General features: G+C 44.4%; 2 long non-coding RNA genes across 7 annotated transcripts in view; one reads left to right on the forward strand and one right to left on the reverse strand.

The window, feature by feature from the left end:
- The window catches only part of LOC134917643 (uncharacterized), a 51687-nt gene extending 44893 nt beyond the window's left edge, over positions 1-6794 (forward strand). For all 3 annotated transcript variants that reach the window (XR_010177420.1, XR_010177421.1, XR_010177424.1), the window contains one exon: positions 6067-6794. This is a non-coding gene — a long non-coding RNA (uncharacterized LOC134917643). The remainder of the gene's footprint in view (positions 1-6066) is intronic.
- The window catches only part of LOC134917674 (uncharacterized), a 166775-nt gene that overhangs the window by 19907 nt on the left and 124053 nt on the right, over positions 1-22815 (reverse strand). For 3 of the 4 annotated variants that reach the window (XR_010177425.1, XR_010177426.1, XR_010177427.1), the window contains exons 5-7: positions 22547-22624; positions 21821-21944; positions 21039-21189 (exon numbers count right to left, since the gene is read on the reverse strand). This is a non-coding gene — a long non-coding RNA (uncharacterized LOC134917674). The remainder of the gene's footprint in view (positions 1-21038; positions 21190-21820; positions 21945-22546; positions 22625-22815) is intronic. The other variant, XR_010177428.1, reaches the window with a different exon arrangement.

The following is a 22815-nucleotide window of genomic DNA, read 5'->3' on the forward strand; positions in this document are numbered from 1 at the left end:
TTCTTCCCAGTGGCTAGCAGCCCTGCCGCCTTGCCATAATGTTATGCACTCAAGGGGTATGGCCATCACAGTGGTGGGTGCCTTTCCTATTGGGAATCTCCTGCACCTGGGGATCTGTCAGATCAGTAAACTGTCCACCCCTTGGCTGAACTGGAAATCCAGCACAGCAACTTCCTCCACAACTACTGTACAAATGTCTGAACAGCACCGCCATTTACCTCATAAAAAGTAACAGTGGTGGCTGCAGGGAGAGGTAACCCCTGACCCATGGCTCCAGGCGGTCACCTCATATATAAACGCTGTACCACACAATATCAGCTGGAGGTAGTCAATTTACCGTCTGTCAGGATACAGACGCTGGAACCCCTGCTGTACACAGAGCCTGTGCTAATATTATTTACAACTGCACAAAATATATAAACTGCACAAAATCCATGAATAAGATTATATATATATATATATATATATATATATATATATATATATATATATATATATATATATATATATAAGATATAAGAGAGAGAGACACAGACAGACAATGTAGGGTACATCAGCTAGTACTAGTATATTCACTGCCCACATAGCCTCAAATGCTGAAACCTTAAGGCAGACGTGACAGGGCTTGTTTGCCCAGCAGTGCCCCTTAATGACAACTACTTCAATGATATTTTCATATAATGTCCATATCCTAAAGGTCCATGTATCTCCCTCCAGTGAAGCAGCATTATTGCCAGGAGTTGTAGGTGAATGTGTGTCATTTTCTATTGTGTAGTGTGTTCATGTGATTGCCCTGTAGGGAAACCCAGCTGTGGGGAACTGGGCCCTAGGCTTGCCTGCCATATAAAGCGATGTATGCGACATCCAGTGCCTGGGGTGAAGCTAGGCTTTTATTTACACTGGACAAACAAAAACAGCTTATGCTCTATGTTGTGAGCTCCTGCTCCTATGCTGGTCATGCAAGGGGGAGATTTATCAAGCCTTGGAAAGAGATAAAGTGGAGAAGTTGCCCCAGGCAGCTTTTGTCACTTATCTAGCACTATCTAGAATTGCATGCTATGAGAAACTACTCCATTTGATTTCTTTCCAAGGCTTTATACTTCTCCCCAAAGAAGAGTAAAACACACTTGGGGGAGGTGTATCAAGCCTTCTACAGCTATAAAGTGGTGTAGTTGCCAATAACAACCAATTAACGTCTAGTTATAATTTAACTAGCACAGTCTTTAATATGACTGAAGCAGATTGGTTGCTATAGGCAATGTCTCCACTTTATTTCTGTCAGAGGTTTGATACATCTCCCCTTGGTCAGAGCACAGAGCTGTGGGGATGCCTGAATTCGCTCTGGATAGTCAGATAGCATTTTGAGGTGTCAGATTGCCCTCATCGTGCCCTCAATGTGTCAGTGGGCAGGCTAACGTCCCCACTCTCTGGTCCACAGCTAGAGCTCTCCACATCCTGTACCCAGGGAACAGTCACCATTACACCACACCTCTCTTTGCTTCTTTCTTGGTCACTTCTACCCCTCACTGCCCATTGTTGGCTCATTGTCCTGTAGCTTGTGTGGCTCTGCTTGTGTCCTCATCTATGTCTGGCTATTGTACTGACTTTTAGGAACTGCCCCCTGTCTTGGTCCTCACATTAACTACTCTAGAAATTTTCATCTGCCCAGACCTTTGCCTGGGTGCTCTTTGGCAATTGGCAGCAGCCTGCACTCTAGACCTTATAAGGTGCCCATAATTTTATTGCGATTGACATAAACACTTCTTTAAGCTAGCTTATCACTAAAATAACGACACATTAAAATAACGACACGGACACGGTTAGCTGTAGTTAAAGGTCAGACGATGACCACTTATGCCCATCTGACGGCTGGTTGGTAGCGACTTCCCGCCAATCTGGCTGTCAAGAGCCCACCGAGAAGGACAAGATGTAGGGGAGGGGGGGGGAATATAGTCAGGGCGGGCGGGAGGGCATTCCAAAATGGCAAGAGGAAGTCTGAGTCACATGACCATGGCTTATATATTATTCCAAGACCAACCCCTAAACCCTTGATGGACAGCCCTATAATCCTATAGGAAAATACCCAAGACCACACTGATCTGCTTAGTCACGAACAACCAGTCACAAAAAATTGGGCTCTTATATGGCTTCAGGCTTATGCAGCCTTCAGCTTATCTAAACTTATTTCTGGTCAGTTTAAGAACTTGCATTTTTCACCTGTGTGCTCAGTGCTCTATGGGGCCATTTATCAATGAATGATAAAAGTCGTTGTATATTATAAAACTTGTTGCGTATGATAAATGATGCTCCAGCCACTCAGCTCCTGTTATGTGTTCAGCTCCTAACTGTCATAAGTTTGAAAAATGAAAGTTTACAGCTGATTGGCTGGAACAACATTTATCATATGCAATGAGTTTTATCATTCATAATGGGCTCGATTGAATTCAAAGAGTTGAATAGCGCTGGGAATTAACTCCCGGGTGTCACGTTCGGCGTAAGTTGGGGTTCCGACAACCGAGTTTTGGCTGAAGGGACAGCTACCTGTGAGGAGAGTAAACGAGGTTGCTGAATGTAATTCCTCTTCATGGTGTGGAAGCCAAACTAAGTGTTAACATTGGCTGGAGGGCGTAAAGAAAGGGAGGACTTCGTAGGAAGATAACTGTATTTTTTAATGAATAAGCAGGCTGTACATGAATATTGGAGAAATTGAAGAAACTGGAAGAATTAGAGTTTAAGGTTAAATTACTTGAAGAGTGAAGCTGAAGAACTCCGGTAAAGAAGAACTGAAGACTGTTTTATGATTAAAAAACGAGGCTGAAGTACATGGACTTTGAAGAAATGAAGACGTGGTTTGTGATTGAAAGACGAGGCAGAAGAACTTGGACTTTGAAGAAATGAAGACGTCTGCGGGAACCGCCGTTAACACCTAGAGCTCCTCTACAACCTGGGACCCGTGAGCGCTTCCACGAGTGGCAACGGACTTAGACAGCAGGACTGCAGCTGCGTTTAGGTAACCGATGGATGAGAGCAACCAGGACCATGGAACCAGAAGTAACCTGGGAGCACAGAGCTGGAGAACCTTTCACAAGGAGGTAACTTGAAGCACTGGCACTCTCCCTCTAAGCCAGCCCCCTTTTGTAAGGGGAGAACACGCAGGATTGGCTGGACACAGATTGGGAACTTCATTGGTAATACTCTGGTCTCCAACATGGCTGCCCCCAGCACAGGAGACATACTTAGCTGTTAGCACACAGCTTTAGCCAGCTTCTGGCTCTGACACACTATACTGTGTCACCACTAGAGGACCTTACCGCAGCGATCCCCGCCGCAGCGCCTGGCTCTCCAGACCCTCGGCCCCCGGCAGCCGCACATCCGTCCAGAAGGACCTGCCGCCGCAGCCGCGCCAACCAGCAGGACGGTAACCCGCGGGAGCACCTGCCGAAGGTAAGGCTCCGGAGCCTGACACCGGGGCTATTCAATACAGCACAATGGTAAGTCGGAGAATGCCCGTTCTCCTGGACTAAACAGGGTGTTTTGTCGGGAGAACCAGCATTCTCCGACTTAAGTGCTCGACGTGATGCTGTTTCCACCACGCTAAGGGCAGAAACCAGCATCGCGCCGGCACTTTTGTCGAATTGGTGCAAGAAGAAATCCCGTTGTCAGGGGTCACAGCGTGCTGTAATCAATAGAACCAGGAGCCAATTCCCGGTGCTATTCAATGCTCTTAGAATTGAAGCAAGCCCAATGAGTTTTATCACTTGTTGATAAATGGGCCCCATAGTTTGGCCTTTGGGGGTAATTCAGAGTTGATCGCAGCAGCAAATTTGTTAGCAGTTGGGCAAAACCATGTGCACTGTAAGTGTGGCAGATATAACATTTGCAGATTTGGGTGGGTTATTTTGTTTCTGTGCAGGGTAAATACTGGCTGCTTTATTTGTACACTGCAATTTAGATTTCATTTTAAACACCCCACCCAAATCTAACTCTCTCTGCACTTGATATATCTGCCCCCCCTGTAGTGCACATGGTTTTGCCCAACTGCTAACAAATTTGCTGCTGCGATCAACTCTGAATTACCCCCTTTGTGTCTCCAATATTCTTCTGTGCCAATACCTATGGAATTATAAGCCTCTATTACTGCTTGTACTGTGTTCTTGTGGATCGGGATAAATATATTTGAAGGTATAAATAAGCAATTACATAATGGTGGTACCTATAAGAAATTAAAAGGAGATCCGACCTCAAGGATTGTGAAATCCTTGAGGGAATTAACATCAAAGGCACAGGAAAAAGGCACCATAACAAAGAAAGAATTTGAATATTTAAATATTACTGAACCATCGATTCCAACGATTTATACACTCCCAAAGATCCACAAGAGCCTGACCGACCCCCCAGGCAGACCTATAATCTCATTCTGTAATAGCCTGACAAGTAACTTGTCCGCATTTATAGATTTTCACTTACAGCCCATTGTGAGTACTACGAAGGCTTACCTCAAAGATACAGGGGATATATTAAGGAAGTTAAGTACTATCCAATGGAAGACAGTTATACATTGTGTAGTGCAGATGTTAGCACATTATACACAATTATAGACCATGATCAAGGTTTACTTGCAGTCTCCCATTTTCTCAATAAAAGTGATTTGGGGGAGGATTTGAAATTGTTTATTTTAGAAGGTATCAGTTTCATTCTGAGAAATAATTATTTTAGTTTTGATGGATCTTTTTATTTGCAATTGATCGGGACTGCCATGGGGACCAGGTTTGCCCCCAGTTATGCTAATTTATTTATGTCCTTCTGGGAAGAAATTAATGTGTATACACCGGATGGACAACTGGGGGCAGACCTGGCCCTGTGGCATAGATTTATTGATGATATTATATTTATAAAGGCAGGAAATATGGAAGACCTGAATTCCTTTTGTAATACATTAAACAACAATCCATACAATATTAAATTAACGTTTAATAGAAGTAAGGAGAAAATTGTCTTTTTAGATTTAAATATTTATATTGAAGGACAAATAAAAACTAAAACTCATAGAAAAGAGACGGATGTGAATGGATATATAGAAAGGTCAAGTCAACATCATTCCAGCTGGCTGGATGGAATTCCATTCAGCCAGTATGTGCGTATAAAAAGAAACTGTTCAGACGCAAATATATGTAAGGAACAAATGGCAACCGTTACAGAAAGATTTAAGTGTAAAGGATATATGGAAGATGTCTTAACAAAAACAGAAGATAGAGTAATACAAATGGAGAGAAGTGAACTACTTAGGGAGAAAGGAAAAGTGAGTAGAAATGAACCGAATAAATATGATTGGGCTTTTATTAGTCAGTACAGTTCTGATTTGAAAGTTATAGAAAAGATTTTTTCAAATAACTGGAAAATATTAAAACAGGATCCAGTAATTGGTAATGATTTACCAGAAAAACCGTTTTTTATATATAAAAAGGCACCATCTATTAAGTCCCATTTGGTGAGAAGTTCAATAGAAAGTGATATAAGACAGAGCATTCGCACTTTAGGTTTTCACAGGTGCGGTACCTGCCTTATGTGCAGGACCGTACCATCAGAAGACAGAGTTGTAAAGAATTTTATGGTTAACGGAGTAGCTTATCCCATACGGGAATTTATTACATGTCACTCAAAAAATATTATTTATCTATTGGAGTGTACCTGTGGCTTACATTATATAGGAAAGACCACAAGAAATTTAAAGGTACGTTTGGCCGAACAATTTACAATATCCGTAAGGGGCTGTTAACCCATTCGGTATCTGCACATTTTAAAACTACACATGGGTCTAAAGAATGTCACATTAAGAGATTTTGTGGTATACAACAAATATTACCAAAATGGAGAACGAGAGACATGGATTCCCGTCTTTCAAAATCTGAAATGAAATGGATATATTCCCTTAAAACCTTAGTTCCGAATGGCCTCAATACCGACTTTGAAGTGTCTTGTTTTTTAAAGTAAATCGTGTTTTAGAGTCTAGATTATTATATCTTTTATTGATTTTGAACATTGATGCTGCTTTTTCTTTCTTTTGAGGGGATGTTCTTATTGGACACCATGGGATCACTTAAAAAATCAATAAATCAAAGGTTTTTGTGAATTCAACCATTACCATCATTGGAATATATCAGTGAACATTTATTTGGCATGGTGGAACCAATATGAAACGTATTATAATCTACTATCCCCATTATGGAACGCGTACTGGAACGCAAGAACTTCCGGTTCCGGTCGAGATCTTTATGTTGTATGATATGGTTGGATGCTTCCGCGTGTACGTGAGGACTGTGGAGCGCAGAGATTTCCGTTTCCGGCAATGAGAATTAAGCTGTGTGATGTAATAGGATACTTCCGCATATGCGTGAGGACTGTGGAACGCATAGCGGAACGCAAGGACTTCCGGTTTCCGGCTACGACGGCGCGAGATTCAATTATGGATTTTAATCAATTGTGATTAGTTTTGGGTATAAAAAGAGGGTTTTTTAGAGTTACCACACATGCTTCTGACGAAGGATCGAGGAGGATACGAAACGCGTTAAGCACGGTGTGGTTCGTGAGTCCAGGACGGTTTTGCTGTGGTGATCTCCGGTGGCTGACACCTTTACCCGGGCTGTGTCAAATCCCCTTTTCCATCTTGGGAGCACCAGAGATTCCCCTTCAGACCAGAGAGGACTCTATGTGGAGTGATGTATTATATGCTTTTATTCATCTTTTACATTGTGAGTGCGGTGTTGTAAAATAAAAACAATCCTTTTAAAATAAAAGGTATTGCACTATGATCTTTTTTCTGTGTATCCACTACATTTTGTTTTAAAACGGTGGACGCAGGTTTTTGTTTTATCAGGTTTTTGTGAAAACCAGAGAAACATTCACAAATTGGCTATCCTGATCTGGGGAATTATCTGAGGATGGATTGATGATATGCTCTTAAACATTTCATTATTGTGAGTGCAATGGTTTATTAACAAAGTAATACTCCTTATACCTGCGTTACTGCACGATCATCTGTCCTCTGTGCCTATAACACACCCTGCTTTAAACTGAGTTTTGATGCTGAGTGGGCACAGTTTCTTCTTGTTTTATTAGATTCCAAAACGTGGTATGGACTGTCTTCGCTCATTTAAGAACTGACCCATGTTGAGGATTATCATAAGGGTGATTATCCACATTGCTCTTTATGGTTCAGATTTAGCGCCATTGCATTTCTGTTACATTTTCTTTGTTTATATTGTATTGTACAAGGGCAATTGTACCAAAATATCCCCTTCCCATGCCATCATGCCTTCACCAAGAAGAACTTTACCAGAAAGGTCTAGAAGTTAGCATCCGTTGTAGCACTCACTTAGTGACTGGATGAGACCTCAGACATTATCCTACAGCTGTAGAACAGTCATAATTGATACACAAAAGCTTATTTTAAAAATCTATTTTTCCCCATTCCAGTTTTCAGCAAGAGAACAGAGTAGGGAAAGCAAGCCAAATAAAGAGTACTGATCTCTATGAAGAAAGACAAGTTTAAGTCCATATATACTGTATACTTTCCACCGAATTATCAAAACGTTAAAAATTAGAAGAAAGGTAAGGCAGATATATAAATACTGTTCTGTGCACATGACCACAGCTCCCCCTATAGTTCAGAATCTGGAAAGGGCATGGGTAATAGCCATGCAAGAGATTACTCTCACAGATGGCACTATCTATTAGCAATGCCTAAAAGTGAAGCCATGCACAGGCATGAGAGTAGTGTCAGAGCCTTGCGGAGCAGAAAAATTTTATAAAACCAACAATATTAATTAATTTTTTTTTATTTTGGTCTAGCTATTCTTTGATGGATACAGCAATACAAATGGTGCAAAATGAGTAATGTGTTCAGAATGGTCATACATAGCTCTTATAAACTAGATTTCTTTATTTTTTATCTCCTTTACATGATACTACACATATAAACATCTGACACGGAATCATCTGAACAGGAAGTATCACTGAGACAGCTCTGTGCAATATTCATACCAGATAGATGAAAGCCAGATCTGGAAATGAAATGCGAACTGGAACTACAGCCAAGTGTGAGGCTACCTTGTGTGTTTCCAGATAGAAGGGAGAATGGAAAATGTTTGATATTTCTAAGCAGGAATCAGCTGTGATTAATTAAACACATTTCTGCTGAGAGGTAGGATGAAAGGGCTGGACTTCAGTCTCTCTCCCACACACAAATTAAAGGCTTTAGCTTTTCCAGTAGCTAATCAAAAAGATGGTTTTGTTGCAGGGCCACAGTATAATGCTTGATAAAAAATTGACATGGATACAAAACACAACAGTTAAAGATTAAGCATTTGACTCAGTGAGCCCAAACGGCTAAAGTTAAAAACAGATGTAGATTTCAATTCAACACCACACCCAGTGCAACAGCTCAAACGAGCAGATATTGCCCATGGTTGTCCTATAGTTACGTTATATCTGCCAAAATTGCCGCTGACTGACCCATTTCTATTTCCAAAACACCACGTCCGAACAGTTCATTTCCAATCATACTTAGCACAGTGTGGTATGTAATGTTGGCATTCAGAATGTTGACACCAGAATGTCGACATAGCCTGAATAACAATATTCAGAATGGCAACATTTTTCTAGTGTTAGAGCCCTAACCCAAACCCTACCCTAACCATAATATTAACTGCAGCCTGAAACTAAGCCTAACCACAGCCTAGCCCAAATCCTAAACCTTACAGTGCCATCTAATGTTGACATTTGCAATGCCAACATATTCACCGGGGTAAATTTACTAAGGAGGGAATTTTGTAGAACTGGTGATGTTGCCCATAGTGACCAATCAAATTCTATCTATTATCTTCTAGAAGCAGCTAGGTAAATATTAAGGAGAATCTGATTGATTGGTTGCTAGCTATGGGCAACATCACCAGTTCTAAAAAAAAACTCCCATCTTAGTAAATTTACCCCACCATGGTGGTCATTCCGAGTTGATCGCTAGCTGCATTCGTTCGCTGTGCAGCTATGAGGCAAAAAAACGGCCCTTCTGCACATGCATATGCGGCGCAATGTGCACGTGCAACGTACTATTACAATGAACTATGTAGTTTCACACAGGGTCTAGCGAAGCTTTTCAGTCGCACTGGTGGCCGCAGAGTGATTGACATGAAGTGGGCGTTTCTGGGTGTCAACTGACCGTTTTCAGGGAGTGGTCAAAAAAACGCAGGCGTGCCAGGAAAAACGCAGGCGTGGCTGGGCGAACGCAGGGTGTGTTTGTGACGTCAAAACAGGAACTGAACAGTCTGAAGTGATCGCAAGCGCTGAGTAGGTTTTGAACTACTCTGAAACTGCACAAAAAAAACTTTGTAGCCGCTCTGCGATCCTTTCGTTCACACTTCTGCTAAGCTAAAATAGACTCCCAGTGGGTGGCGGCAGAGCGTTTGCACGGCTGCTAAAAACAGCTAGCGAGTGATCAACTCGGAATGACCACCCATGTCAACATTGTCATACTTGCCTACCTGACCCTCTCCATGAGGGAGAAAATGCTCTTTTCCTGGACTTTCCTGGTAATGTGTAATTGCCATCACATGTGGCGAAACACCTTTCTTATCAGTAAGTAACTAGCTCACCACAGGTGATGGCAATCATACATTACCAGGAAAGTCCAGGAACAGAGCATTTTCTCCCTCATGGAGAGGGTCAGGTAGGCAAGTATGCATTATATACATGTCAACATTGTAAATGTCAACATGTTTACTGTAGGCATTTCAACCATATTGACATTCTGAATGTCAGCATAATGTCTAAGTGTCCTCAACACAATATGAAGGCAGCAGAAAGCATTGTTGCCTGTTCCACAGGTTTGGAAATAGACACATCTGCTTAACATAACATTCAATGTCTTTGTAACAAAAAGTATGACCATTTATATTTGTTCGTTGTGGCATTTGTAACCAGTAGGGTTAATGTTAAAATATATGTGACCCTTGTCCCACATTGATAGTCCATGTAAGGTTGCATGTTTGCGTATTGCAGAATGTAAATAGAACATTTTGCCTATTTCCATGGTTTCTGTTCAGATTGACATGTGCATATGGGTTGTTATTGGTCTTAAAACTGTTTAGTGTGTAGAAAGAGTAATAACACAATGACCTTGATATTCAGAGCTCAAGTAAATAAATGATTTAATATGTTATTGATTTCTAACAATAAATAGAGCAATACTGCCCCTACCGCTAAATAAAGTAGAGCATCAATGTACACTAATGATGCTATATATTCTGGGCAAACGCTGCCTCTAATCTCAAGTGGAATAAAAGTTTGTGATAAGCAACATCATGGCATTTGTGACTGGAGCGGATATAGAATGGATGGTGTCCAATATCCACGTTCTTCAATCTGATTAGGACAGAATGGGGCTTCACAGGAATTGTTGAAAAAACCTTAGCTAAGAGTATCGTTATAATCTTTATGTGCTATATACTGTATAACTAGATGTTCTACCCATAGGCTGATCCGGGGGGGGGGGGGGGGCACTCGGGCCGAGCTCCCCCTGTCGTTTCTATTTTTTATTCAAAAGGAGAAAAGCAGCACTACTGCTATTTCCGTCAGTCAGATTTTAGAGCCGGCAGGCACTAGGACCCGCCGTGGCTCTAACAGCAAGTCCATGTGGTAACCAATGAGGAGGCTGGAGCTGCAGCTCCAACCTCCCCATGCTGACACCGTAACCTACCTCCCCCACTGCCAGCCGGCCAGAGTCCAGCCCAGGCACATGGTTCAAATGCCAGCATCGAGTAAGACTGTTACTTATGACGGCGCAGAAGGCTTCATTAGCCATCACTGCACCGCACAGTTTCCCAGCACTTCCTCCTCCACTTCCTTTACCACCATGCTAGGTGCAGTCAAACTCAGCCTCAGCTTTGAGAAGGCGGCCCGTGTGATTGTGACAGGGCTGTCCTGCAGAAGTCTTATGCTGCTTGGTGGAGATCCAGCTGGCTGCTTCTGCTAATCAGAGATGGGCAGTTTGTGGCCTGTAGTCTGACTCTCAGTGCGGTGCCCAAAACAAGGTATGCTGCACCTGCCACCACCAACTAAAAACTATAATAATTATATTGTGCTGGGGTGCCTTCCAAGCTCCCATAACTAATGGAACAGGCGACAAATATTTCAAGGCCCAATCAGCCTTTTCATCAGGGTGAAACATTGGCAATAAACCAGGATGCACTCCTACAGCCAATCATTACCCGATGGTGTATTCTGTGAGGCCATGCCCCCTGTGATATGTAAACGCTGGTTTACTTACAGGACTAAAAAGCATATACCTTAAACACACTTGATACACTTTAATATTGAGCCGCTGCGGCCGCAGTAATTAACCTTTCACCTTTATATTATTTACAAACCTTACGTACACAAGGTCGCACAGTGTACGCACTCTGCGTATGTACGCCGAAAGGGCGTAGGTACTACACAGTTTGCGTACACAGGCCTATACGCTGTTAGCACAATGCAGCAGCCCGAGTGGCTGTAAATACACTTTAAACCTTAGCAAGGAAATGGAACACGACACCAATTGTAATTCAAAACTAGGTTGGGGTCTAACCTACCAACAGTTCTTTACTTGCAGGGGGCAACAATATAAACAATACAATACAATAGAATAATGGCTACAGTCAATGGTACATAAACCTAACACAATGGATACTGTAATCTCTTTGTCCATTGGACACAGGGATGGTCATTTACAGTACAGGAGAGGTCATAGGTTGGTTTGAATAGGTGGGCGATGTCTGTTCCAGGTGCACTTGCAGATGTTCTCCTCTGGGTTCCCGCCGTATAACAAATGTACAGTAAATACAGTTTATATTTATATTCTGCTCCTGCGTATAACTATTCGCAGGAGCATGTGATCTTCTGCAAACCAACACCGGAATATTGCCCTTAAAATACCCTACAGCTGGATACCAAACACCACCTTATAACCTTGTTCTGTCCCCTCCTATCCTGTAAAGGTGAATCCCTTTGTTCTGATACCATTTAAACTGTTGTAACTTGCTGGTGTGATGCAGGGGGACTATGTGTACATTGTGCACTATTTGGATTAAATATGTAATGTGTTTTTATGGCTTTCCATGCGACCACAATCACTACCGTTAATACTTATACCACGCACTAATGCGCAGGGCCGCCGGAGCGACCATACGCAAATTGTGAATATGCGCACGCACGGCAGAACAAGTACGCGCACGGAGGCCATCTGTGTGTAGTTTGTACGTGATGTGTGTACTGCAATATTTTTCACACGCGTGCCTTAGGTGCATGTAAATATAATTTACCGTTCCCCTATCATGGTGCCCCCCCCCTTCATTTTCTTCTGGATCCACCCCTAGTTCTACCCATTCTTCGCACAGGAGTTTCTGATTTTCACGGTTGTAGATATTATTAATGAGTGTTAATAATTTGGTAAATCTATAGAGATGTAAATTTGAGATGTGTCAATGTAAGTAAATATTAATCCATGGTTCTTGGTGTTACCTGAGTAGCACCTGTAGCAGATACTGTAAGAAGTGACAGGACCATTTTTGTAGTTTATTAAATTCTACACACTGGAGGTGTAATCCAAATTTTGATCTGATTGTCCGTTTGAGCGTTATCGTTCATGCAACACAAGCCACGCATCAGTAATGACGGAATTATGTCAACCCCTGTTTCATCCCCTTAGTGGAGGACTATTAAAATTCTGATTACGTAGTTTTCCTATTTCCCACTTGAAGAATACCTATGTTGAATTTCAGCATGCCAACACATCGTGAAGTAAGAGAATTAGTGATCAGTCAGTCAGTCAGTCAGTCAGTCAGTGAGCGAGGGCTTTCGCATTTATATAGATATATACAGCTGATGGTCTGGCACTCTGGACGAATTCAAGCTTGTGTGCCGGGGTGCCCTCCTAGATAGTGTGTGTGTGTGTATATATATAAATATATATATATATATATATATATATATATATATATATATATATATATATATATATATATATATATATATATATATATATATATATATATATATAATATAAATATATATATATATATATATATAAAATACTAGGTGATTCATCATGCCCTACGGGCGCTCTTCACACTGTCGTAAGGGGCTACGCCCCCTTAACCCTTGCACGCCCTTGTGGAATGCAATATTTGTATTAAATGGAGTATTACCTTTAATCATAATTGTGTGAGTGGTTAAATATTGCACAGACAAAGGGCGTGCGATGGTTGAGGGGTCATAGCCCCTTGCAACAGTGTGAACAGCGCACGCAGTGCCTGATGAATCACCTAGTAGGTGCTGTGGTTGGGGGAGTGGCAGGTGCGGGGGAGATGCGGATGGGGGAGGGAGTCCGGGGGTGGCACGGGTGGGAAAGGGGTGGTTGCGGGGGGTGCCGCATGTGTGGGAGGGGCTGTTGTGGTGGTGCCACGGGTGGGGGAGGGGTGGGTGCGTGGATGTTGCGGTTGGGTTTCCGGAGCCACCGCAGGTCCGTGGGTGGTGGAGGGGCAGGTGCGGTGGTGCCGAGCCACAGTGGGTGGTGGAGGAGGTGTGTGGGGTGCCACATATGGGGCCGGAGGTACTGCAAGTGGGGGAGGGGCGGATAATGCTTCTCCTTCTTCTCCTCCTGGAAGCAGCTAAGCTGCTGTCCTCCCTTTGGCAGTGGCTCTCCTGGAGACTCATACAACAGCCTGTCACTATTGTTAGCGCCACGCGCCGCATTACAGGGAAGAAGGTGCACTCAATAAACTACAGCTCCCAGCATCCCTTAGCCCCGGAATGCTTCGGCGCTAATGGCTGCTGGGAGCTGTAGTTTATTTAGTGCATCTACTTCTCTGTAATGCGGCGCGTTGGGATATTGACGCAAACGATAGTGACTGGCTGGCAGAACTGACTGACTCGCTGAATCAATGTAAAAGGTGATAGTGCTGTGCAGTGTCAGTGACACTGCACATCCACTGCACTGTCACCTTTTACATTGATTCAGCGTCCAGACATTACCCTCCGCGATATCACCCACTCTATCCGATACATTAGCCATCTCAGGGCTTCCACGCCGGCAGTCCAGGTGCTGTGTTGCGGAGTCAGGGCCACTGGAGATCTGGGTGCGGCTGTGGTGGGGAGGCACTTCTGTGACATCACGCGCAGAGGAGGCTCCGGGGCTCAGAGAGTATGCTGCGCAGGGAGGGCTATTAAAGCCTTCCGCTGCGGGGCTTTCATACACATCTATGCCGGTGGCCGCAGCAGCTTTTGTTCCACCTGCGCCATGGCTAGGGAGTGGGGATTGTTGATGCCAGAGGAGGCAGGCGGACTGGCAGCAGGACATAGGACGCTGCAGTAACAGGATTTTTTTCCCTTATCTACAGCGCAGAGACTTTCTGCAGATGCAGTGGCATACCCTCCAACTGCACCTTTTTGGCAGGTACAGTACCTTTTTTTTTTTTTTATGGTCTGTACCGATTTTTGGCTCTCCAAACTTCCATTGAAAGTATAGGAAAGGGGGCATGGCCAAGTCACTGTACCTGTGGCCACACCCACTTTTCAAATTTGTACTGATTTTTATGTGTAAATTGTTGGAGGGTATGTTGCTGCAGATGCAGTGGGCCTATTTTGGGGTGTGGACCTGGAGCTGCAGCTCCATCAGCCCCACTGTTAATCCTGCTCTAGGAACACACAGCAGCCATAGGGCAGAGCCTCCCATTGGATGTAACCTGTGTGGGAGGGCGTTTTTCGCCCCAATCAGCTGTAGACTGGGTGTGATTAACCAGCTGCTAACCCAATTAGAGCTCCTAGCCACACCCAGCGTTATCCACACAGTCACAGAGTGACAGATCTGAGCTATTATATAGGAGATATATATATAATCTAGTGATGTGCACCGGAAATTTTTCGGGTTTTGGGTTTGGTTCCGCGGCCGTGTTTTGGATTCGGACGCGTTTTGGCAAAACCTTACCGAAAATTTTTTGTCTGATTCGGGTGTGTTTTGGATTCGGGTGTTTTTTTCAAAAAGCCCTCAAAAACAGCTTAAATCATAGAATTTGGGGGTCATTTTGATCCCATAGTATTATTAACCTCAATAACCATAATTTCCACTCATTTTCAGTCTTTTCTGAACACCTCACACCTCACAATATTATTTTTAGTCCTAAAATTTGCACCGAGGTCGCTGGATGGCTAAGCTAAGCGACCCAAGTGGCCGACACAAACACCTGGCCCATCTAGGAGTGGCACTGCAGAGTCAGACAGGATGGCACTTCCAAAAAATAGTCCCCAAACAGCACATGATGCAAAGAAAAAAAGAGGCGCACCAAGGTGGCTGTGTGACTAAGCTAAGCGACACAAGTGGCCGACACAAACACCTGGCCCATCTAGGAGTGGCACTGCAGTGTCAGGCAGGACGGCCCTTCAAAAAAATACTCCCCAAACAGCATATGATGCAAAGAAAAAAAGAGGCGCAATGAGGTAGCTGTGTGACTAAGCTAAGCGACACAAGTGGCCGACACAAACACCTGGCCCATCTAGGAGAGGCACTGCAGTGTCAGACAGGATGGCACTTCAAAAAAATAGTCCCCAAACAGCACATGATGCAAAGAAAAAAAGAGGCGCAATGAGGTAGCTGTGTGACTAAGCTAAGCGACCCAAGTGGCCGACACAAACACCTGGCCCATCTAGGAGTGGCATTGCAGTGTCTGACAGGATGGCACTTCAAAAAAATAGTCCCCAAACAGTACATGATGCAAAGAAAAAAAGAGGCGCACCAAGGTGGCTGTGTGACTAAGCTAAGCGACACAAGTGGCCGACACAAACACCTGGCCCATCTAGGAGTGGCACTGCAGTGTCAGGCAGGATGGCCCTTCAAAAAAATACTCCCCAAACAGCATATGATGCAAAGAAAAAAAGAGGCGCACCAAGGTCGCTTTGTGACTAAGCTAAGAGATACAAGTGGCCGACACAAACACCTGGCCCATCTAGGAGTGGCACTGCAGTGTCAATCAAGACAGGATGGCCCTTCAAAAAAATACTCCCCAAACAGCACATGATGCAAAGAAAAAAAGAGGCGCACCAAGGTCGCTATGTGACTAAGCTAAGCGACACAAGTGGCCGACACAAACACCTGGCCCATCTAGGAGTGGCACTGCAGTGTCAGGCAGGATGGCCCTTCAAAAAAATTGTCCCCAAACAGCACATGATGCAAAGAAAAATGAAAGAAAAAAGAGGTGCAAGATGGAATTGTCCTTGGGCCCTCCCACCCACCCTTATGTTGTATAAACAGGACATGCACACTTTAACCAACCCATCATTTCAGCGACAGGGTCTGCCACATGACTGTGACTGAAATGACTGGTTGGTTTGGGCCCCCACCAAAAAAGAAGCAATCAATCTCTCCTTGCACAAACTGGCTCTACAGAGGCAAGATGTCCACCTCATCATCATCCTCCGATTCCTCACCCCTTTCACTGTGTACATCCCCCTCCTCACAGATTATTAATTCGTCCCCACTGGAATCCACCATCTCATGTCCCCGTGTACTTTCTGGAGGCAATTGCTGCTGGTGAATGTCTCCACGGAGGAATTGATTATAATTCATTTTAATGAACATCATCTTCTCCACATTTTTTGGAAGTAACCTCGTACGCCGATTGCTGATAAGGTGAGCGGCTGCACTAAACACTCTTTCGGAGTACACACTGGAGGGAGGGCAACTTAGGTAGAATAAAGCCAGTTTCTGCAAGGGCCTCCAAATTGCCTCTTTTTCCTGCCAGTATACGTACGGACTGTCTGACGTGCCTACTTGGATGCGGTCACTCATATAATCCTCCACCATTCTTTTAATGGTGAGAGAATCATATGCAGTGACAGTAGACGACATGTCAGTAATTGTTGCCAGGTCCTTCAGTCCGGACCAGATGTCAGCACCTGCTCCAGACTGCCCTGCATCACCGCCAGCGGGTGGGCTCGGAATTCTTAGCCTTTTCCTCGCACCCCCAGTTGCGGGAGAATGTGAAGGAGGAGATGGTGACGGGTCACGTTCCGCTTGACATGACAAATTTCTCACCAGCAGGTCTTTGAACCTCTGCAGACTTGTGTCTGCCGGAAAGAGAGATACAATGTAGGTTTTAAATCTAGGATCGAGCACGGTGGCCAAAATGTAGTGCTCTGATTTCAACAGATTGACCACCCGTGAATCCTGGTTAAGCGAATTAAGGGCTCCATCCACAAGTCCCACATGCCTAGCGGAATCGCTCCCTTTTAGCTCCTCCTTCAATGTCTCCAGCTTCTTCTGCAAAAGCCTGATGAGGGGAATGACCTGACTCAGGCTGGCAGTGTCTGAACTGACTTCACGTGTGGCAAGTTCAAAGGGTTGCAGAACCTTGCACAACGTTGAAATCATTCTCCACTGCGTTTGAGTCAGGTGCATTCCACCTCCTTTGCCTATATCGTGGCCAGATGTATAGGCTTGAATGGCCTTTTGCTGCTCCTCCATCCTCTGAAGCATATAGAGGGTTGAATTCCACCTCGTTACCACCCCTTGCTTCAGATGATGGCAGGGCAGGTTCAGGAATGTTTGGTGGTGCTCCAGTCTTCTGTACGCGGTGCATGAATGCCGAAAGTGGCCCGCAATTCTTCGGGCCACCGACAGCATCTCTTGCACGCCCCTGTCGTTTTTTAAATAATTCTGCACCACCAAATTCAAGGTATGTGCAAAACATGGGACGTGATGGAATTTGCCCAGATGTAATGCACGCACAATATTGCTGGCGTTGTCCGATGTCACAAATCCCCAGGAGAGTCCAATTGGGGTAAGCCATTCTGCGATGATCTTCCTCAGTTGCCGCAAGAGGTTTTCAGCTGTGTGCCTATTCTGGAAAGCGGTGATACAAAGCGTAGCCTGCCTAGGAACGAGTTGGCGTTTGCGAGATGCTGCTACTGGTGCCGCCGCTGCTGTTCTTGCTGCGGGAGGCAATACATCTACCCAGTGGGCTGTCACAGTCATATAGTCCTGAGTCTGCCCTGCTCCACTTGTCCACATGTCCGTGGTTCAGTGGACATTGGGTACTACTGCATTTTTTAGGACACTGGTGAGTCTTTTTCTGAGGTCTGTGTACATTTTCGGTATTGCCTGCCTAGAGAAATGGAACCTAGATGGTATTTGGTACCGGGGACACAGTACCTCAATCAAGTCTCTAGTTGGCTCTGAATTAACGATGGATACCGGAACCACGTTTCTCACCGCCCAGGCTGCCAAGGCCTCAGTTATCCACTTTGCAGCAGGATGACTGCTGTGATATTTCATCTTCCTCGCAAAGGACTGTTGGACAGTCAATTGCTTACTAGAAGTAGTACAAGTGGTCTTCCGACTTCCCCTCTGGGATGACGATCGACTCCCAGCAGCAACAACAGCAGTGCCAGCAGCAGTAGGCGTTACACTCAAGGATGCATCGGAGAAATCCCAGGCAGGAGAGGACTCGTCAGACTTGCCAGTGACATGGCCTGCAGGACTATCGGCTTTCCTGGGTAAGGAGGAAATTGACACTGAGGGAGTTGGTGGTGTGGTTTGCAGGAGCTTGGTTACAAGAGGAAGGGATTTAGTGGTCAGTGGACTGCTTCCGCTGTCACCCAAAGTTTTTGAACTTGTCACTGACTTATGATGAATGCGCTGCAGGTGACGTATAAGGGAGGATGTTCCGAGGTGGTTAACGTCCTTACCCCTACTTATTACAGCTTGACAAAGGCAACACACGGCTTGACACCTGTTATCCGCATTTGTGTTGAAATAATTCCACACCGAAGAGCTGATTTTTTTTAGTATTTTGACCAGGCATGTCAATGGCCATATTCCTCCCACGAACAACAGGTGTCTCCCCGGGTCACTTAAACAAACCACCTCACCATCAGAATCCTCCTTGTGAATTTCCTCCCCAGCGCCAGCAACACCCATATCCTCATCCTGGTGTACTTCAACAGTGACATCTTCAATTTGACTATCAGGAACTGGACTGCGGGTGCTCCTTCCAGCACTTGCAGGGAGCGTGCAAATGGTGGAAGGCGCAAGCTCTTCCCGTCCAGTGTTGGGAAGGTCAGGCATCGCAACCGACACAATTGGACTCTCCTTGGGGATTTGTGATTTTGAAGAACGCACAGTTCTTTGCTGTGCTTTTGCCAGCTTAAGTCTTTTCTTTTTTCTAGCGAGAGGATGAGTGCTTCCATCCTCATTTGAAGCTGAACCACTAGCCATGAACATAGGCCAGGGCCTCAGCCGTTCCTTGCCACTCCGTGTCGTAAATGGCATATTGGCAAGTTTACGCTTCTCCTCAGACGCTTTTAATTTTGATTTATGGGTCATTTTACTGAACTTTTGTGTTTTGGATTTTACATGCTCTCTACTATGACATTGGGCATCGGCCTTGGCAGACGACGTTGATGGCATTTCATCGTCTCGGCCATGACTAGTGGCAGCAGCTTCAGCACGAGGTGGAAGTGGATCTTGATCTTTCCCTTTAACCTCCACATTTTTGTTCTCCATTTTTTAATGTGTTGAATTATATGCCAGTATCAATAGCAATGGCCTACTACTATATTTACTGCGCACAACTAAAATGCACCACAGGTAAAGAATGTAGATGGATAGTATACTTAATGGATGACGAGTGACGACACAGAGGTAGGTACAGCAGTGGCCTACCGTACTGCTATATACAGTATACTGGACCTGGTGGACACTGTCAGCAAACTGCTAAACTAGTCTAAAAAAAGGCACCACAGGTATACAATGTAGATGGATGGATAGTATACCTAATGGATGACGAGTGACGACACAGAGGTAGGTACAGCAGTGGCCTACCGTACTGCTATGTATAGTATACTGGACCTGGTGGACACTGTCAGCAAACTGCTAAACTAAAATGCACCACAGGTATAGGAATGTAGATGGATAGTATACTTAATGGATGACGACACAGAGGTAGGTACAGCAGTGCACTCTGCACTGTACTCCTCCTATATAATATTAATTATACTGGTGGTCCCCAGTCCCCACAATAAAGCAGCACACTGTGAGCACAGATATGGAGGGTTTTTCAGGCAGACAAACGTATACTGGTGGTCACTGTCAGCAAAACTCTGCACTGTACTCCTGCTATAGCTGCTCCCCAGTCCCCACAATTAAGCAGTGTGAGCACTCAGCACAGATATATCATGCAGCACACTGAGCACAGATATGGTATGGAGCGTTTTTTTCAGGCAGAGAACGGATAAAAACTAAACTCTGCACTGTACTCCTCCTAACAGCTGCTCCCCAATCCTCCCTACAATTATAGTAATAAACAAGCAATTAAATCAACTGTCTTCTACTAAACAGAGAGGACGCCAGCCACGTCCTCTCCCTATCATCTCCAATGCACGTGTGAAAATGGCGGCGACGCGCGACTGCTTATATAGAATCCGAATCTCGCGAGAATCCGACAGCGGGATGATGACGTTCGGGCGCGCTCGGGTTAACCGAGCCATACGGGAGAATCCGAGTATGGCTCGGACCCGTGTAAAAAAGGTAAAGCTCGGGGGGGTTCGGTTTCTCGGAAACCGAACCCGCTCATCACTAATATAATCCTCCTGGGACCTTAACAAGATCCACTATGGAACAAATAGAGGCGGCACTCCACGCACTTGGTTATAAAAAGTGTATTGTGGTCAACGGCAAAGCAAAAATAGCATAACATCATTTCAAGGCTCTAAGGCAGGCATGTTCAAACTGCGGCCCTCCAGCTGTTGTGAAACTACATATCCCAGCATGCCCTGACACAGTTTTGCTGTCCGAGAATGCTAAAGCTGTGTCAGGGCATTCTGGGATGTGTAGTTTCTCAACAGCTGGAGGGCCGCAGTTTGGACATGCCTGCTCCAAGGCCTTTTCATCAGGTTGTGCATACATGGTGACAATAAAAGAAATCATGAACCAAACCAAATAGAGTGTGTCTTACCTTAAATAAGGTAATGTATGTGATTTGCGGCGTGCAGTGTCCACCCAGCATCCGATACCTCCTGGTGTGTCACGTGATCAGCTTGGTGGTGACGTGCTAGTAGCCTAGCAACACACTGAAGCCTCCTGCCATGCCGACGCAGAGGGAGCCACTGCGTGGGAATAAAAATAAACATATAAATCATGTTAGGAACACAGTGTGTGCTCTATGAAGTGAAAAATATAGAGTACATCTCCAAATTAAAAGTGTAAGGATAGTAAAAGTTGTTAAAAATAATACACTTAAACAGTGTAGTCAATTACTGTTATACATACACTTGATTACATAGTTATGGTCCAAGGAGGATTTAGATAGATAGATAGGATAGATCTGTTATGCATTGTTTAATACCTATTGTTTAATGTTGTGCTGTGACTTTTGCTCGACTACGATATATTTTACTGATAGAATGTGTGAACCCTGTCTTGAAATTCTCAATTGGTTACTGCCCTTGACTTCAACTAAACATTCCCTACATTTATTGATCACATCTTTGGTGTATTATCCTAAGAGCTATCTTGGTGAGTTTGTTATTTTGTCCTTTGTCATCTGTTTGTCTCCCACTTCCCCATGCATTGTAGGATCCTAGGAGCAGGGTCCTCCTCCCTCCGGGTATGGGTCGTTGGGTCGACTCAACTTAGGTCGACAGTCATTAGGTCGACCACTGAAGGTCGACATGAGTTTTTGGACTGTTTTTGGTGTCGTTTTCTTCGTAAAGTGACGGGGAACCCCAATTAGTGCACCTTGTCCCCTCTCATGGCTCGCTTTATTCGCCATGCTTCGGGCAAGGTGCCTCGCTTCACTTGACACAGGTTACCATTCCAATCGTAGTCCACGTAGATCGTCAAGTATGGAAAAATCCAAAATCTGAAAAAAAAATTGAAAAACTAATGTCGACCTTTTGACCTATTGACCATTTCGACCTAATGCATGTCGACCTTCAGAGGTCGACCTAATAACTGTCGACATAAGCTGTGTCGACATAATGGCCGTATCCCCTCCCTCCTGTTCTCACAGTTCTCTTGTCTTGCACATCACCTACAGCAGGGATGGGAAACCTTTGGCCCTTCAGTTGTTGTTGAACTACACATACCAGCATGCCCTGCTACAATTTTGCTATTTGGCCATGCTAAAACTGTTGCAGGGCATGCAGGGAAGTGTAGTTCAACAACATTAGAGGGCTAAAGGTTCCAGACCCCTGACATACAGCCTACTCCTACTCAGAGGCCCAATACCACCAAACTTCACTTGCTCAATCTGTTCATCTTTTGCAGGTGCTCTAAACTTGTTAGTCACTTATTGGATATAGGTTGAACCTATGCTAAATATTCCCTTTCACCCTGTGCTCCCCAGCTGTATTTTGTACTGAGAAGTGTGGTGTTAATTGTAACTTTTCTACTACAGTATTATGCTCACAATGCATTATATAGATGTGATGTATCAGTAATGTGGGTGGAATGTATTCGTACCTGGAGCTCAACCGTGCTTGTTGTCAGCTAATTCCACTTCTCCACAATGTCGAAGTGAGGAACTGTTCTTTGCGTCACCTGTATAATTGAGGCAGAAGGACAAGGAGACCCCAGGAGGACAAAACCCAAACACTGTCTACTCAAGGACCACTATGCAGGAGAACGGTGCCAACCATTTATTGAACGAGAAGCGACTGGTCACCTCTGTAAATCAATTCTTGTTAATACCAATTGCATAGGTTACTCATTATTGCAATACTCCAGTTCAA

Source organism: Pseudophryne corroboree, chromosome 1, assembly GCF_028390025.1.
Source record: "Pseudophryne corroboree isolate aPseCor3 chromosome 1, aPseCor3.hap2, whole genome shotgun sequence".
Classification (NCBI taxonomy): domain Eukaryota; kingdom Metazoa; phylum Chordata; class Amphibia; order Anura; family Myobatrachidae; genus Pseudophryne; species Pseudophryne corroboree.